Here is a 19,696-nt window from a genome sequence, read left to right on the forward strand (position 1 = left end):
CTCCTATCATCTCTAACCCCACCTTCCTCCTTCTCGGGACTCTCTCTCCCCTTCTCTTCCCTTCCCCTGAGCAGTTTTTTCCTCCCTCCTTCACCCCCTCCCTTTCCAGTGCACCTCTTCATCATTTCTGTGCTCCCTCCTGACTTGCCTTCCCTCTCCATCTCCCACCTTTCTCGTCTCCGGCCCCCTTGGTAAACTCCCAATCCCCTTTCTTGTCATCCCACCTCCTCCAGCCCCTCTGCCCCTTTCTCTTCCCACTTTGTCCCACCTCTCAAGCCTCCCCTCTCTTGGTAGATCCCTACCAGCAGCTTCTATTCTTCATCATGTATGCTCTGTCTCATGCAGTGGATTTAAAGTGTCTTTGTTGTGGAGTGTTTTAATGCACTGGTGAACTTTTAAGTTGTGGCGTGTGACTTCAGTGTATTTTATGTGCTCCATAAATTGCTAACTGTGTTTTTTATCTTTATGTGGACATTTTTATCTGTCCCACATGAAAAACTCCATGTAAGTGTATATTTTTGCCTCCACCCCATTGTCTTCCCTTATTATGTTCTTATGTCCCCCTTTTTATCACCTTTTATATATATCTTTCCAATATTTATTATTAAATGTATCACTCGGCTGAAGAGTGGCAGATTGTGCCACTGCCACTCCTCACATAAACATATGGGCAGGGGAATGAAGTCACAATAAAGAGAAAAAAACTCTCTACCTCTCTGCTCATCAAGCTTCATATTCTGCTGCAACTTCACAAACAAATTCCTCTTTCTCTAAACTTACATACACTCTGTATCCTATTATAATGCAACTTCAACCAACTCCAAATCCCAGACAATGGAATATGACCCAGTATTCATCCTCCTGCAAACTCTTTCTCACTTCTTCCACTCCATGTCAGTGCTTCTCTCACTTTTCCCCGTCTATCCAACCCTATCCCTTTTCTCTTGCAACCACTATTCCCCCCCCCCCCCCTACATGACACGGTAATCCTCATCCTCCATCTTCTCTGTCAAGTCTCAGATGAAAAACTCGTCTCAGTACATTCGTTCTCATGAAGAGTTTTTGAGCATCCATTCCAGCTACCTGTGAAAGCTCGATGGTACTCTTTCACCCATGTCAGTGTTGCAGTCTCCCCCATCTACTGATCCACAGCATCAATTTATATCACAGTACCATTCATGCTTCAAGGTGTAAACAACAGTTTGGACATGATATTTTGACTCACACTAGGACTGACCCAAGCAATAGTAGTAATCATATTTCTGGGACGTCGCATCTCTTTCTTGATATCTCTGATGGTGTTGTTTCGATACATCTGAATGTGATGCTATGAAAATCCATCGTTCTAATCTAGAGGCACGAGTGACTATAGCACACAGTATGGAAGTATGCGATGGTGCCTCTCGACGACAATCGCACCTGCTGCCCCTGTCAACGTACGTGACTCCAGTACATTTGACTCCAAGCAGTGCCAGGGTTCCAGCAGGCAGCTGGACGAGCCTCACAATCTTGAAATCAGCAAACTGTGATGCAGCACGGAAACCCAACCAGATACTGAGGCTTACGAAACTCCTATAGCTGAAGGTCCCCACATCCAAAATTTGGTAAGAATCGTAGCCACGCCAACAGCTCTCTACAGTGGCGGCCAAGGTCACCCAAATGCTGAGCAGGAGACTCCCTGGAGTAGGTCTTGACACCCCTATACAACCTCAGCCAACATATATACGGTCTCTGAGACCAGCTCTGGAGGAAAACAAGATGGGTACCCTGCCTGCAGCACCACATTTAGAAGACATCCACCTCGGCAAAAATGGCTGTGCCATACAGTGGTAAGTACTGACCATAACACTGGTACAAATGTGGGGATGAACAGCGACAGCAGTGGAGACATTTACATGGTGACATCCCATATGGACTCTGACACTCACAGAGAAGAACTTCAGTTCAAATGTGGGATCAGTAACAAAAGTGTTAGCTATATCGAACAGGGCATCAGCACAGGTGATTGTATTACTGCTGGGCTGCTGTCTTACATAGTTACACACACTGACCTGCATTTAAGTGAATAAGCTTTGTGAAGTGTCTTGCTCTTAGGAATTCGCAATGAGAATGTGGCCCAAGTAAACAAGGTATAACAGTTTCATTGGTAAGTAAATAAAAGAAAGCTTCTTCTACAGAGTAAGTTATTGGCAAATGAAAGTTTGCTAGATTCTTTCGATCCGAACAAAGAAAGCAAAGGCCACAATGAATAACACAAATGTTCAACTCCAGATACCCCGGAAGGTTCTGCAGTTAATAACACAATTAGTACTTAATTGGTGCAAAGCCAAATTCTTATGAAGTGAAGTCCCTGCACTGAGATTTATAGATATTACAAGTTAAATACTGCATGGCAACTATCAGACGGTGGTTCCTAGCGATCGGTCGTAGATGGACTGCGAATGCAAGCAGCGCCTGGTCCAGAAAATTCGAAAGAATGGCTGGTTCCATAGCTGAGAACAAATAGCCAATCAGCGCTGGCACTGTCTTCTCTTTCTGCGGGTGATGGACGTAAGGCAGTGTTTATGCTTGGTCATTTACTGCATCAGCAGTGTGTATTGTTGTCTATTTATTTATTCAGCTTATTGTCGTGTTGTCTTCTGAGCAATAGTGACATGGACTATAGGGTCGTTGCAGGGTGACTTACGATCTGTCAACTAAGCCCACAAGCCACCAAAAGAGGTCTCTGTCATAATTTCGTCAGCCGAGTTTTCAGATGAGCTGGGAGAAGAACTGCATTGTTTTCTCGTAAATCCTGCGTGCGTGATGTTGGAAGCGGGCAAGGACCACCATTGCAGGTTTCGTTTTACAAAGGCTGCAATGTAAACCGCCGAAGTACAAGAAATACCCTCTTTGCAACTTCCTGCGCCTGTTAGAGAGAGTAAAGATTGCAGTTAGCCAGAGTGCTCCACTTTTCCTTGCATCGTTCATGGTGGCCTGGATACAAGCCACATAAGAGTGTGGGGCCGCAGCTGATGGCCATGGTGATTCCTTTATGCAAGTGTTGGTAGAATGAGTGAAATCATTGCTAGGCATTCCTTTTTAATATTGCGCATATATTTCTCCCAGGCGAACACAGTATCAAGGATGATGCTAAGTTATTTAGTGTCTTCCATCTGTTGTATAGGCTCACTGAAGTGCCACAATGGCATCATTGCTGGACGACGTCTCTAGGTGAAGAGGACAACCTGGCTATAAGTCACACTGAAGACTATCTTCCACTTTGCTGTCCAGTCTTCGAGGTCTCAACTCACCTCCTACAGTCATCGACATCTCATAACGAGAATGGTGCTGTCTGATTAAACTGGTGAGTAAATTGGAGCACCAGACCAAGGACGAATCCTTGTGGGCCACCAGCATCAGTGTGTATGATGGTAAGGGTGACCTCTTCTGCTTAGACTATGAACGCCCTGACCCAGCGGTAACTATCCATCAGTTGGACATAGTGGTCATGAAAGCTAAAGGTTTCAAAACTGTCAAAGGTTCGTTTCATTACCAAGAAGAGGGTACCACAATATTTACTATAGTTGAATCTCAACACTCACTCAAAGGAGTAGGAGTAAGATTGGATTTTCATCTCAGAAGTTTTTCAGGAGGAAGAAGCCCATCTCCCTTAATTTTCTGCAAAATATTTGGCATAAGGATTCGTTTGTGCACTGATAGAGAAGTAGGCTAAAAAGCAGATAATTCCTGGGATCGGCCTCAATTTTTGTCTGACCCCTGAAAAGTAACAATGGGAGCATGTTTCCACAGCTGAGGGCATGTCTTGCTGTGCACGATGCGAGTGAACATATCTGCAATTACACCATCAACCTTCACCCGATGGTGCATTAAAGGCCTGAAGAACTTTGTCATGTCTAGGGGCATTGGTGACAGGCAGAAGCCGAAGACTGGGGCGAACTTTCTGCAGAGTAATAGCTAGGACTGGGTCCCAAGGCTCAACGTCGGGGGCATTTACTGCACCAAGGAACGTACTGAGACTGCCTTCAACCATTTGTACCTATCGAGCATCCTGTGGGTTGTCCATTGACTTCAGATATGTCCACAAAGGCATTCACCTTATCTTGTGGCTTGTACAATAGTCAAGCCAGCGTTTGAAGTGGTGGAAGGCGTAGGTGTGAGCCAGGGCGTAGCGCTCCATGTCCCAGGATGTGACATCAGGTTTCACGTTAGCAACATTGCCTCGCCATCGACGTTTCCTAATGTCGACCATGGCAGCTGGTATCTGGCAGTATCTGGCAGCACAAGAGACTGCCCTGCCTCTTCCTTGCATAATAGTATGAGAGTCGCCAGTCCTTCTGGAGGTGGATCCTGGCACGGATTATGGCGAGAATTTTCTGTGGTGTCGATAGAACGGGGCAGTTAAGTCCTCTGTGGGGCCATCATTGCAACTGCAGTTGTTACTGCGCCCCTTACAGAGGCGGTAAACGTGGTCAGCATGCCTTCCATGTACTCGGCATCGACTGGTCATTGTTATCAAAGGTTGTGGTGAACATCCTCATGGAAACAGTGCCAGTCAGTCCTCTTGAGACTGAGACGACCCTCTCGCAGTACAGGCTCTGCAGCAACCTGGAAGACCCCTCGAGGACGGTCAGTGGGCATCTCATGGATCACTTTGGCAGAGATGAAGTTGCCAAAACCGCTTGCAATGCCGAAGTCCACGATGTCTGATTGTTTGCGAACTTTCAGGTAGTGTGTGGTATCGTCATGACCAATGACTTGCGACAAAGCGTGTTCTGAAGGGTGGGAAATAAGGTGCCCATGGAAGTCCGTCAGACTGGAGTTCCGCACTGTGTGTTTCTCACTGAAGTCGCCTGGATCAAACAGCCAGCCATGCAGTTAGGACAGTACCCAAGTGTCGTCGACATCAGATGATCTTCCAAGCGGTTGGCAGACAGATAGGAAAGTCATTATGCCTAAAGAGGTCATCACCTACACTGCCGAATCCTCCATCACCTACAAATCCAGTGGAGGAGCGGCACAGCGTTTTAGCGAAGAGTGCACATAGATAACCAGACTGCCACTCACCATGAGTCTGTCGCTACGATAGCTGGTGTAATTTGGAGCATTGGCGTGGAACTATGGCTTGAGCTGACTTTATGTTACAAAACATACGTTAACATCATGCGTCTGTAAGAAGTGCTGGAAGTCTGAAAGATGAAGATACAGAGTCTCGTCATTCCAGTTGAATGAAATGAGTTCGTTCAGTCGTCTATTTATCGGCATGGGCTGATCTTCATAAGGGCCTCTAACAGCATCCTGGAGCCCAGGAGATCCATCTCATTGTGTAGTGGCACCAGCTGTATCTGCTGGGGTAGCTGGAGGCTGGATATCAAAAAGGAGACATACGGTCCTTGTTGGAGTGTGTGGCTCTTCTACAATGGTCGAGGCTTCACCCACCTGTATTACGACCGATAAGCTGCCCCTGACAGCGTAGGACATCATAGCATTGGGGTAGATGGGGCCAGAGTACTGACAGTCATAACAGCCATAGATTGATATATACACTGGCAGTTTGAGCCAAGTAATGACTGTGGTAACAAAACGCACATCCTCCAGGTCTTTGGGGTGACGTACATCGGAATGATGTTGAGCTAGTTTCACCATGAGGGGGAACTTGGAATTGTCGTTCATCCAGGTTCTTGTAATTCTCTGATTAGTGATTCACTATCAGTGGGAGTTTTTTTTTGTAGCTGTGGTTCCGCCATCTGATGACGGTCAGAAGATCGTTCCATGGACCCTGGAGTATCGGTTGCAGTTACGCTGTAAACATTACTGAGCACTGCTGCAGGCGGTGCAGTCGGCTGTTTCGGCCTAGAGGCCGTGTTCTTAGATAGTTTTGTGAAGCCGCCATCGCTGGCTGAGGAGGATGGATGTGCATCGCTAGGAGTTTGGGGCGCCACCCTTTTTGAAGTCCCGTCGAGATGTATGCTTCCATCAGCCGAATCGTATCCGAGTTCCAGTCGTCCGTAGTATCCATTTGCTGGATCAGTTGCCACTCAGATTCCTCTTGCCGTTTCCGGGTCGTCGTAGATGCTACGTCTGATGGGGCAGCCGGTGGGACAAGCACCTTCGGACAACGATCAGCCGCCTTCCACGCGGCCGAAGCAGCTAGTTCGTCATCTCTCGTCCGCATGCTTTGACATCGCACTCGGGAATCGATTAGCTGACTCATTTACTTAATAAACTGTTAATCCGTGGATGTAAGCTGGTATAAACACTGTTGCGGCTCACGAATACGGGCACTTGATGTGGCACAGGAAAAGAGCGCCCGCGATATGTAACTTTCCCTGGCAGCACACACACTATTAATAAAATGAAATGACATTTAATTGTACTATGTACGCCACTATGAAGCAATTCGTATGTACAGTAGTTGTTTAACAAAAAAAAATATTATTTAATTTTGTATAAAGGACATTCGTTATTATTGTAATATTTTCTGTAATAACATTCTCGATGTATTTATGATTGTAATATTTCAATACTCATAATGTAATTACGAAATATGTTAATATCTGTGATAAAAAAAATGTAAAATACAGCCACAGAGGAAAATAATGTTGTGAGATTGCAAAGAGACATTCACAATCAGCAATAGTATAAATAGGAATACATAATGTGCATTCTTTGTCGTCTTCCTCGAGAGCTGAGAGAGAGAGGAACCTGTGACGTAGCATTTTATGAATGAGTAGACTTTTTTGTCTGTATCTATCTTTAGCCGCCATTAGAGGAGAAATTACAAAGTAATGTAAATTGAATTATTGTGGTGGTCTAAATACATTATAATTTATAGAAATTGTGTATTACTGATGTAAATTAGCTTGCCCATGTCATCTATAATATATCTTTAAAGAATTTTCAGCACTTTTAGCGATTATCGTTGGTGTTGCTGGGCTGTGCCCCGACCGAACGATTTGCAGCGGTGGCACATTTAAGAAATTGTTATGCTAAAAAAATTAACCAAACCCGTAAATCGGGAGCAGATAAAATTAGCAGCGAATTACGAAATATTTTTATTTTGCAGCGATCCTGAGGCTCACGGAATTTATTACTGGTTTTACATTTGTGCATTCATAGGCGTATAATTAATGTTGAAGTTGTTAATCTGTTGGTTCTTTCAATTTCTAAAGCAAATAACTTAAACGTATAGTGAAGTGTGTTTGGTCAATGATAATTAAACGTTCAGGTCGGCTTGGCAATATTTAACCATTTTATGCTAACAGAGACAGTCTCGTGTTCCATAGCTAAGACCGGGAAAGAATTCAGAAAATATTTTTAAAAAAATCACTGCATTTAGAAAATGTGTGCCAAGCCCGAAATACGTAAAAAAATATTTAATTTATATAATTTTCAACTAAATGTTCTTAATCAGTTAGTATGAATTTATCAGCATGAGAGGGTTGCTAAGGTTCACGTAATTTTAAATGTGCTTAATTCTGTCTAAATGAATTTTTATCATCACACGTCAATGAGGGGTTCTACAAGAAAATTCGTACTGAAAGAGTAAATAACAAAAACAATTTAAAGCAACATTTCTCCCCACATTTTCAAATCAAATCTTTTCATTCGTTTTATCTTTTTTTACATAATATATATATATATATATATAAATATTTCCTTTTTTTCATTAAATTGGCGCCCAACGTGGTGCTCGAATAAGCAGTGGCCACAAAATACCCATGAGATGATTAGGGAATTATTGTAATCGAACTTTGTTGGAGAACAATTAATACTTTTTCATGTATTGTATGTATTGCCTAACCAATATTGTGTGGTAATGCCTGTATATGATTTTTTGCATGAGGACACTATATACCCAGAGGCTAGCTGAAAAAGAGGGCTCATATATCAAAAAATTAATTACCTACCACAATACCAGGGGGCAGCTGCGCCCAAGATAGATCACCAAAAGGTAAAGCTACAGTGTAGTTGTCCTGTGGGTAGTAAAGTAGCCTCAGTTCGGTGTTCTAGGATCATTAGTGGTGTGCTTGTTGCTAGTGTTCTTTTTTTAAAATAACAGGATATTTGAGTAGTTAGTCATCGTAGTATATAATAAGTGTGTTTCAACAAATGACCATTTCTTGTGTGACTATGTCAGTGAAACCTGAGTGTTAAGATATTTAGTTCAGATTTTGTTTCTTTGTTGACTATGGTTAGATTGCGTAGTCAGAAAAATATAAACACGGATAATGAACAACAGTTAGCAAGCAGTGATACCGAGTTAGAAAGTGGGGCACAAAGTAATGTTAGTGGCGTAGTTCAGGAAGTACAATGTGAGAATCTGGGGGCAGAAGGGCAAGAAATGTTGTCACTGCCAGCCAGTGATTCAGTTGAAAGTAGAAATACTGTGCCACCAACAAGCACTAGACACGGACCAGAGAGTGGTGAGGTGTCGCAATCATTAAGGGCTATGTTCGAGCGCATGCTCAATTTCCAAGCTGAATTTGCACGTATGCAAGTAGAACACGATAGAGAACGTGATGCTAAACAAGCAGAGCGTGATCGATGCCAGCATGAGAGAGACTTGCAGTTAATGCAATCGTTGGAAGCTATGCAAAGCGAGATTGCTAGTTTGAGACAAAACTATGAAACGATACCCAAAGCGGTGCAAGAGCTGAGCGAAAGAGTAGATAATATCCAGGTGGCTAACGCCAGTATCGTAGATGAAATCAGTGTACTAACAGGATGGAAAAATTAGATATTGACACAAGTCAAGCAGTAGAGCACAAAACGTCCGAACAGGCGAACAACAAAAAAAAGAAACAGACGAGAAGGTGCACGCCGCGTTTGAGGTCAAGGACTTGGGCTCCAGTGCGGAAGAGCAAGACTTAAAAAAGGGCGGTGCACACTGACATTCCGCTGTGGCAGCGGATTGTCAACCGCGGTCTTGCGGAGCTGGAAAACAGCTTGTTGCACAGCGACGCACAGGCGTGTGTCACGCCAGCCAGGTCCGACAATGATAGGCATATAAATACAGCAGTGAAAAATTGCGACTGCGAGACAGAACAGGCAACCAATGTTAGCGAAACAAACAAATTTCACTCCAAAATAGTGATTGAAGAAAGCCCGATTAGAAACCGACAGTTTCAGATCTTTACAACGGAGAAGAAATCTGTACACCCTGTAGTATTTGCCGGCCCAAGTGGCCGTGCGGTTAAAAGGCGCTGCAGTCTGGAACCGCAAGACCGCTACGGTCGCAGGTTCGAATCCTGTCTAGGGCATGGATGTTTGTGATGTCCTTAGGTTAGTTAGATTTAACTAGTTCTAAGTTCTAGGGGACTAATGACCTCAGCAGTTGAGTCCCATAGTGCTCAGAGCCATTTGAGCCTGTAGTATTTATCAAGGGATTTAGAAACATTTTGCCTAGCGTTTGGAGTCATACACAGAAAATACAGTTCATTATGTCTTTCATACAAGGAGATGCTGCATTATGGGCAACCGAAACAGCTGACAGTTGCGACACATATGAGCAATTTGAAAAGGCATTCTTGGCCAAATATTGGTCGACATGTATTCAGGAGAGATTACGGAAAAAGGTATATAATCCACAGCCGTATTCTCCACGATTGGGCAATTTGCGAAAATATTTTGAGAAATACATTAATGAGATCCGTTACTGGGACGAGCAGATTTCATCCCGGGATTTGATCAGACTTTTGAAATCACACTTGCCGATACACGTAAAGGAAAAACTTATACACGTACTGGAGAACGACATGGAACATTTCTTGTCTGTTCTGGACTCAACTGACCTGATTCAGGAGGATGTTAAGGCAGCCTCTGAACAGGCTAGAAGTAACGGAAACGGTTACAGAAATGGTCGAAATAACACCCCTCCACCAAATAATGGAAACGGCGGAGGTAACAATAGGAGACAAGATTATGTACAAAATGGGAATAGAGATAGAGACCGGAACGGCAATAGTCCGCCGGTGAACAATGACCGGAAAAGGAGGCTCGATGACCGATATGAAACAGGCCCACCAAGCAATAGTAGATGGAAAAATGCCAGGGGGCCGTGGAACACCAATACCTATAACGATGCAAACCGAACTTGGCCACAGAACCAGAGGCCCAGTCCGGACCGGCAAACCAGTGAAAGATATGACAATAACCGACCGCCACCAAAAAATGCGCCAATTGCGCAACCGTGTCGGCCGACGCAACACAACTTACACATAGTGGAGGTCAGCGACACAGAGCGGCCACACCCATCCACCTTTAATAATCCAACAAACTAGATTCAGTCGAGATACGCTCTCCATCGTCGGCTGAGGTTTGGAGTGAGAGCAGCCCGACACAGAACAAAACATCGGAAATCTGTATCCTCAGGTATAATGACGGGGTACAGATGGGACATGAATTAATAACTGAACCACCCATGTGCATAAAGGAGCACAAAGACGAAGTACAAGCGATAATAGAGATCAAAATTAACAATATTGATGTGCAAGCAATCGTAGATACAGGTGCTACTGTCAGTGTCATGAGTATGGACTTATTCAGAGTACTGGGGAAAGAAAAGCGTATGCTGACTTTTCCTGTGAACAATTGCAAAGTCACTGGAGCCATCAGCGCACAGCGACAAATAATCAAACTCCAAGTGCGGGTAGAGATGTGTATAGGGAGAGAAGCCATAGCGTGCTCGTTCCTGGTAGTAAAGGGTTTAAAGGTAGCCTGCATTTTGGGGGTAGATTTTTTGAGAGAAAGGGACGCAGTAATCGACCATTCTCGGGGAAAATTAAGTTTGATGAACACGGGTAGGAGGATAGAATTGTCCATTCTCAGATCTGAAGAGGTACCTGTGCCTAATTGTAATGCTATTAACATAAAATGTAGGAATCAGTGGATATTACATTTAGACAATCATTCTCTACGACAAAATCTCTATTATCCAGACGTACAAAGTGATCAATCAAAAGCAAATGTGTACGCACTTGTGAACAAGTATCACAGTCCGAAAATTTGAACTCAATGCAACAGCAGGATTTGGTACAGTTACTATCTAACTATGCAAATGTATTTTCAGAACGACCAGGAATTGTTAAGGGATATCAATACAATATCGAGGTGAAGCCTCACAAAACCTACCGTCGAGCCTCATACTCCATTCCTTGGTCCAAGAAGGAAATAGTAGCTATCTTTTAGCAGATCCCCACTCAGGGAGAGTACGGGGACTGTGTCCGTGTAAGGATGTGAAAATATTCCTACAGTAAATGACTAATAGTCCAATGTGTTATGTGTAAAAAGGTACACCATTCTTTTGGAAATGAATGAACATTAATGATGTGTTATCTGTAGAGATAATGAACTAGTGTAGACGTATTTAGTTATAAGAATATGATTAACTTTCTCTGTTGTTTATGATTATTTGTGTTATGTCTTCTTTTTAATTAGTGTTAGCTTAAACATGCTCTAAATGTCTGCACAGATGACCTGATTAGTGCAATTATTTGTAGTTTTAAATTGTGACAGAGATCAGTCAAGTGGAACATTTTATTAGTGATTAGTTTCTGTACTGCATGATATTCTATATGTGAGTCACACTTGAAATATTTCTTGGTACAGTCTTTTCTATTATATATACATGTATATATGTGTAGCTGTCAGATTGACAGGTTCGAACCCAGAATAATATCAATAATATGAAACCTTCAGAACTTTATTTTCAAACCAGTGTTATCAGAGAGAGTAATGCACCCAGTAGTGACCCGAGGGCGCCATGGGAGGCAAACTTATTGCAAATTTAAGTAACGCAAAGTTACGCACAAAGAAGCTTCAATTGAAGCATGTGCAGATCGAATCAGTAAAAAGAGCTAGCCTGATACAGTCCAAGTCAATTTTAGCCTACAGAGACTACACTGTAGTTACGTAGGACCTTGCAAGTAAAGTGAGACATAATTTCAAAGGAGTTATTGAACAATATGCCTGAATCTGGCTGGAATGCACAAATAAAATCTACTCGAACATAAATATAGATGATTTTTGGGCAAACTAATACGAAATTTTAATATTTGTTACCATGTACGCAATTATCACACACCTTGGTAAAGAGCGAACAAAAGAAGTTACGAATGTGCTGTTACAAAAAATTGCATAACGGACATTGTAACTGAGAAAACTTAAACAAAAGTGCAGTATTGTGTGGCAGAGACAGACAGTGACTGTTAAAACTGCAGCGATACGTCACGAGGTTGTTTTGAACAGGCAATAAGAAACTGTATCATCGCCGTGTGTGCAAATGGACAAGGAACTAGCACGACACGAACAGTGAGCCGATAACAGACGGTGGACCAAGCTAGTGCCAAACTATAACCCTTTGTGTGTCAAGGGACGCCAGGAAAGCGCTTTCACATTTTGTCCTAAGGTGAAAACTTGCGTGTGACTAATGACAAGTCATGACATGGTGAAAAAATATTGTTTGCCCATAAAACGTCTTACTGTGACAACGAAACATCGTGCAAACCAGACTAGTGAAGGCCTACTGAATAATAACTGCCAATAACTGTGTGCGTTTTTTCCCATAGCAGGAAAAATGCCCATAAGGATAGTACACTGTTTGTGAACTTGTTGCATGTTTGCTGGAGCACTGCAAGAAGATGTCACACGGGCGAGCTGATATACAACGCGCATCCGGCTACCTCAGCCATGCAGCGGCCGCAGCAGCCCGTAGCAGACCAGACAGCCATACACCTCTCCGCACCTTAGCTGTCAACACCGGGGATGGTGACCTACACGGAGCCGACGCGCCGCGCCGAGCGCCGATCAACAATCACTCCGCACCGCTCACCAACTACAGCATTATTGACGTATTCCAAAATATTTACACAAACTGCATAACATGTCAATGAACTCGATTTTTGACAAACAATGAACACTTATTATGTATACCCGTAAATTGACGAGAGAAAATGAACACTAACAAGTGTAGGAGATGGATTTGTAGCACGTAGGTAGTGAGAACATTGTGAAAAGCGACGTTGTACTAAATGATTTCAAAAAACTAAGTGATATAACCTAGGAGAAGTGACCTTGCAGTATATCGCAAAAATGATAATTACGAGTTGTTAATCACACACAACAAACTTTCGTTGAACTGTATGTGATTGTGATATTATGTAACCGTTGATGGCAAACTGCTAAATCACTTCAAATGAATGACTGTTAAAGAGACAAGATTATCATGAACCAACTGGGATGGCTGGGCTCCGGCACAGTTTTGCCCAGGTTTCCTGTCTGCCTTCGCCCAAATGGGGGAGCCATGAACATATATAACCCTGGGACTAATTAAAATAGCCATTCCATAAAAAAAACAGAATTGTAAAGAACGTTACTGGCACAATTGTGTCAAAATATAGAAACTCTTTGCCAAATGCTGCCAGGGGGCAATGTAACGTTCCCCGGCAGCACACACACTATTAATAAAATGAAATGACATTTAATTGTACTATGTACGCCACTATGAAGCAATTCGTATGCACTGTAATTGTTTAACAAAAAAAAATATTATTTAATTTTGTATAAAGGACATTCGTTATTATTGTAATATTTTCTGTAATAATATTCTCCATGTATTTATGATTGTAATATTTCAATACTCATAATGTAATTACGAAATATGTTAATATCTGCGATAAAAAAAACGTAAAATACAGCCACAGAGGAAAATAATGTTGTATGATTACAAAGAGACGTTCACAATCAGCAACAGTATAAATAGGAATACATAATGTGCATTTCTTGTCGTCTTCCTCGAGAGCTGAGAGAGAGAGAAACCTGTGACGTAGCATTTTATGAATGAGTAGACTTTTTTGTCTGTATCTATCTTCAGCCGCCATTCGAGGAGAAATTACAAAGTAATGTAAGTTGAATTATTGTGGTGGTCTAAATACATTATAATTTATCAAAATTGTGTATTACTAATGTAAATTAGCTTGCCCATGTCATCTATAACATTTCTTTAAAGAATTTTCAGCATTTTTAGCGATTATCGTTGGTGTTGCTGGGCTGTGCCCCGACCGAACGATTTGCAGCGGTGGCACATTTAAAAAATTGTTATGCTAAAAAACATTAACCAAACCCGTAAATCGGGAGCAGATAAAATTAGCAGCGAATTACGAAATATTTTTCTTTTGCAGCGATCCTGAGGCTCACGGAATTTATTACTGGTTTTACATTTGTGCATTCATAGGCGTATAATTAATGTTGAAGTTGTTAATCTGTTGGTTCTTTCAATTTCTAAAGCAAATAACGTAAACGTATAGTGAAGTGTGTTTGGTCAATGATAATTAAACGTTCAGGTCGACTTGGCAATATTTAACCATTTTATGCTAACAGAGACAGTCTTGTGTTCCAAGCTGACGCCGGGATAGAATTCAGAAAATAATTAAAAAAAAAAAAACCACTGCATTTAGAAAATGTGTGCCAAGGCCGAAATACGTAAAAAAATATTTAATTTATATAATTTTCAAGTAAATGTTCTTAATCAGTTAGTATGAGTTTATCAGCATGAGAGGGTTGCTAAGGTTCACGTAATATTAAATGTGCTTAATTCTGTCTAAATGAATTTCTATTACCACACGTAAATAAGGGGTTCTACAACGAAGTTCGTACTGAAAGAGTAAATAACAAAAACAATTTAAAGCAACGTTTCTCCCCACATTTTCAAATCAAATCTTTTCATTCGTTTTATTTTTTTTACATAATATATATATATATATATATATATATATATATATATATATATATATATATATATATATAAATATTTCATTTTTTTTTCATTAAAGATAGCAGCACCTTGGTGCTAGCAGCGAACTTGGCGTCTCCAGTGGTGTCTGTCACAGACTCCGTGGGCAACAAATTGGCGTGTTGTTACTGTTGCCAGCAACGTTTACCAACATGTGGGACGACCGCAGATCGTTGCTAGGCTTGCAGTCGCTTGCATCTGTTGCAGCAGAATGTGTGGCCACCGGTGGACGCTCGTGTGCTTCCATATTTTCTGTTTGCGATCCTCTAGGACACAACACTTTGTTATCAAGGTATCATTGAGATCTTCAAAAACAATCTTTACTGTTAATGCGCAATACATTTTGGTTTTGTAATCGGACTGAAGGCGTACCTGATTCTCCAAGAGGACTTGGAAAACTTTATTACTTGACTGCTTGCCATACTTGACAGTATCTTGTCCGCTGTTGTCGTTTCGACCGATTACAGGAGTGCTTCAGCTTGTCCCAAAATTTGGAAACTATCTGGAACGTGTGCATGTCATTATCACATCAATAGGCTGACTGTTTAATGTCGAAGAGCCGAACATGTTCAATATTTGGTGGCGTTAGCCGTCTGGACTAATGAGTTGGCAGATGAGTCCCGAGCACTTGGATTTACACTCAATGTTCTTTACGGCACAACTGTTCTCATTATTACCAATCCATATCTTGCGGCTGGTCCCGGCAGAGGTTCGAGTCCTCCCTCGAGCATGGGTGTGTGTGTCTATCCTTAGAATAATTTAGGTTAAGTAGTGTGTAACTGACTCTGAGCACTATGGGACTTCTGAGGTCATCAGTCCCCTAGAACTTAGAACTACTTAAACCTAACTAACTTAAGGACACCGCACACATCCATTCCCGAGGCAGAAATCGAACCTGCGACCGCAGCGGTCTCGTGGTTCCAGACTGTAGCGCCTAGAACCGCACGGCCACTCCGGCCGGCTAAGTAGTGTGTAAGCTTAGGGACTGATGACCTTAGCAGTTAAGTCCCATAAGATTTCACACACATTTGTTTGTTTGTTATATCTTGCGGCTTTCCTTCTTTCAGTGTTAGTTGTTATGCAGCCAATACAACAAAACCTATCTATTATTCCTTGCACATTTTTTAAATCATTACACATCACGTGACTTTATTTCTCTACACTCCACCAACTTATTTTACTCTTATTAATGTTCATCTTTGGACCTCTTTCCTATACAGAATTTATTCCGTTTAATTAATCTTCCACGCGCTTGACCTTGTCTGACAGAATTACTGTGCATCAGTAAAGTTTGAAGTTTGTATTTCTCTTCTACAGGATGGTCCATCTGAAGTTTCGGATGAGAGTATCCCGAAAACAATACATCTGGTAAAAATGGTGGGTAAGAGAAGTTCGTAAGCTCAAAGCGGGACTTCAATTGATACTACACATGACCCCAGCCCTCGCCCCCTTGGGTGGGGCGGGGAGCAACTTTTGAATCTTACATGGAAACCCCAATTTTTTATTGTAGATTCGGATTCTCCATAAAAAGTAATCAAGTTTTATATGAAACATGTTTTTAAACCATTGACAGATGGCACTGAAATCGAGAAAAATTAAAATTGGGAGAGAACTCCGATTTATTTAGAATGATCCGAGAAGGACGCATCAAATTGATACAAAATGTGCACCCATTCTTTCATTACGCCAAATTAAGCTCTTTTTTTTTTTTTTTTTTTTTTTTTTTTTTTTTTTTTTTTTTTACAAAATGTATCCTACGCGCCACAGCTTTTGATGGAGGGAGGCGGAATGGTACTAATATCTCGTTAGGGAACTCTTCACAATTCCCTTTCTCACCCGACTGTGGCGCTACTGTGACCAAACTGCGAACTATGACTCAGTATAAAGGTCGGAGCAATGCGATCAGACGTCACTTCACTTTCAGATTGTGAACTGTAAACATCAAGTGACGAAAGTAAATCATTCTTTAGCGAAACATGGCTCACCATCCTCCTACAGAGATTGTTGATTTGATGTTAATTTTAGGTGAATGCAATAACAACTATGCTGCAGCTGCGCAGTTGTATGAGGATTGTTTCCTAAAGAGACGACAGCCAATCGGAAACATTATTCGAAGTTGCACTCAACGAGCTCGAAACTGATACATGCACCGTCCACCTCGTCATCGCGAATACAATGAAAATGACGCTCGTACACTTACCTTTCTCGTCTGTGTTCAACTGGATCCCGAAATGAGTAGTCGTGCAATTCAGAGACAAACTGGAATACCGAAATCAGCTGTTCTGAGGATTTTGAAGGCACATAAATGTCATGCGAATCATATCACACTGACACAGGCATTAACGCCGAAAGATATACAAATACACGTGTATTTCTGCCAGTGGGCCTTGGAAACGATAAGAGGTGACAATGATTTTTTTTTAGATACGTTATGTTCACCGATGAAGCCACGTTGAAAAACAATGGTGAATTAAATCGTCATGATCGTCATTATTGGTCCCCTGTCAATCCACACTGGTACAGACCAGCTGACAATCAACACAAATGGTCGTGAATGGTCTGGTGTGCAATTTTAAACGGTTGCTTCATAGGACCGTATTTTTTGACGCAAATGTTATTGGAAAATCTTATTTACAACTTCTCCACGATGATTTGTTGGAGCTAATGGAATATGTTGATTTAGAAACTAAGCAACGTATGTGGTTTCAATAGCCTGGTCAGTGGATAGAACGCGGCAGACCAATTCAGTGGCCTCCACGTTCACCAGACCTAACGTCTCCTGATTTTTTCTTGTGGGGTTATTTAAAAAATATTGTTTATGGAAGACAGCCCACAACCCGAAACGATGTGGAGCAATGCATTCGAAGAGCTTGTGCAGCAATAACACGGGACGTGCTGCTCAAAACTGTGGAAAACTTTCACAGACGATTGACTTTATGCATTGAAGCAAACGGGGATAATTTTGAACCATTTATTCGTGGCTAATTTCATTAACTAATCGCCCCAAGTTGTGAGAAGCAAGGGGACTCACACTAATGAAGCACTCCAACACGTGAGAGGCAAGGGGACTCACAGTAATGAAGCACCCCATGGGAACATCATTCTACTACGTCCATGTCGTAGTTCCTTGGTAACGCTAAAAGTAACATACAGTACATTTTGTACAAAAATAGCTTAATATGGCGTAACGAAAGAATTCGTACATATTTTTGTATCGATTTGATGCGTCTTTCTCGGATAATTCTAAATAAATCAGAGTTCTTCCCCAGTTTAACTTTTTTCTCGACTTCAGCGCTATCTGTCAATGGTTTAAAAAAATGTTTCAGACAAAACTTGATTACTTTTTTTATGGAAAATACGAATCTGCAATAAAAAATGGGTGTTTCCATTTAAGATTTAGGAGCTGGAGGTCACTTGTAGTATCATTTGATGTCCCCCTTTGAGCTTACGAACTTGTCTTACCCACTATTTTTACCCGATGTATAGCTTCCGACATGATCTGATCTGAAACTTCAGATGGATCAACCTGTATTCCGTGTTCGAATTGGTCAGTTTCCTTTACTGCTCGCTCTACGTACAGATTAAAAAAATTGGTGATAGGCTTTAGTAATATCTTCCTTTAGCAAAGATAACCTGCCGATCATGTATTTCGACTGTTACAGCTACATTAATTTAGACACGTATTCAAAATAGACTTATGTTTTTAATAATCATGATTCTCAGAGGTATTTTCGAATAACTCGCTTTATGTTCACCCACAGAGTCATGTTTTCGTAATACTAAAACTTCCTGGCAGATTAAAACTGTGTGCCGGACCGAGACTCGAACTCGGGACCTTTGCCTTTCTGTGATTCTGTTTGTTACTCTGTTAACGTTTTATGTTTCGTGGTCCTAAGTTGTGAAACTGACAGCGCCGAAAAAGATACATGGATTGATGAACATCTGCAACGGTTTTACGGTTGGTTTGTAATTTTTAGGATAGTATAGGTTTCGAAAAAATGTTCGTATTCTAGTATCAGGCACGTAACTCATTTAGTTACATTTACTGTGAGGAAACATTTTATGTGTCATCAAATGGCCGGTTTTTATTTCATGTCGAGAGGAATATGCTTCGCCACAAATAATGAACGCAAATGCATACGTCTACCTACCTGTCAATAACAGACAGTAGTTTACAACGAATCCTGGCTTAGGATAAAATTAAATAGGGCGTCTAATTCTAGTGATCTGCTGGATTCGCCCCAATACTGAAGGCCGTCATATCCCAGATGGGCATTAATTTTAGGAGTGCATTAATTTGGAAATTGTACACCGTACCGTCGTTCAGGTCTTCAACTAAAAGGCTCCGTTAATCAAATAAACCATTCTTTTGATCACAACTTCATTATATGAAGAAAGAAAGTTTGTAAACAAATTCCTTCGGAACCAGAATTAATAACGTTCAGCTACGAAATAAGTTTCTCGTCTGAAGAAACTCTCTGACGATCGCAACAGCCACTTCCCCGAGGGAAAGAAGGAGAACAAAGAAAGAAAAAGAAATAAGAAAAAAGGAAATAAAACTGCGGGCTCGTTTTAACGCGACGAGGCCAGCATTTATAAAGATACAATACAGACCTTTACACAGTCAATTCAACGGCTCGCGTTCTCTTTGAAACACGGAGTCTTAACCATGGAATCGAAGGACAACGCAAAATATTTGCGAACACACAAAAATAGAAAATATTTTCTGAAGTACCCCGAACCGTCAATGTAGACTTGGAAAAAGACTAAAACAATGCCAGAAGAAAGATTTGCAGCCTAGAACCCGAATGGTGTGGAAATTTAACATAGGCATCATAAAATCGCAGGTGAAGAATAACGTAAGTTTTGCAGTTGTGAATAAATTTATGTAACTGTTATGTAGCA

This window comes from Schistocerca piceifrons, chromosome 7, assembly GCF_021461385.2.
Source record: "Schistocerca piceifrons isolate TAMUIC-IGC-003096 chromosome 7, iqSchPice1.1, whole genome shotgun sequence".
In the NCBI taxonomy this organism is placed as follows: Eukaryota; Metazoa; Arthropoda; class Insecta; order Orthoptera; family Acrididae; genus Schistocerca; species Schistocerca piceifrons.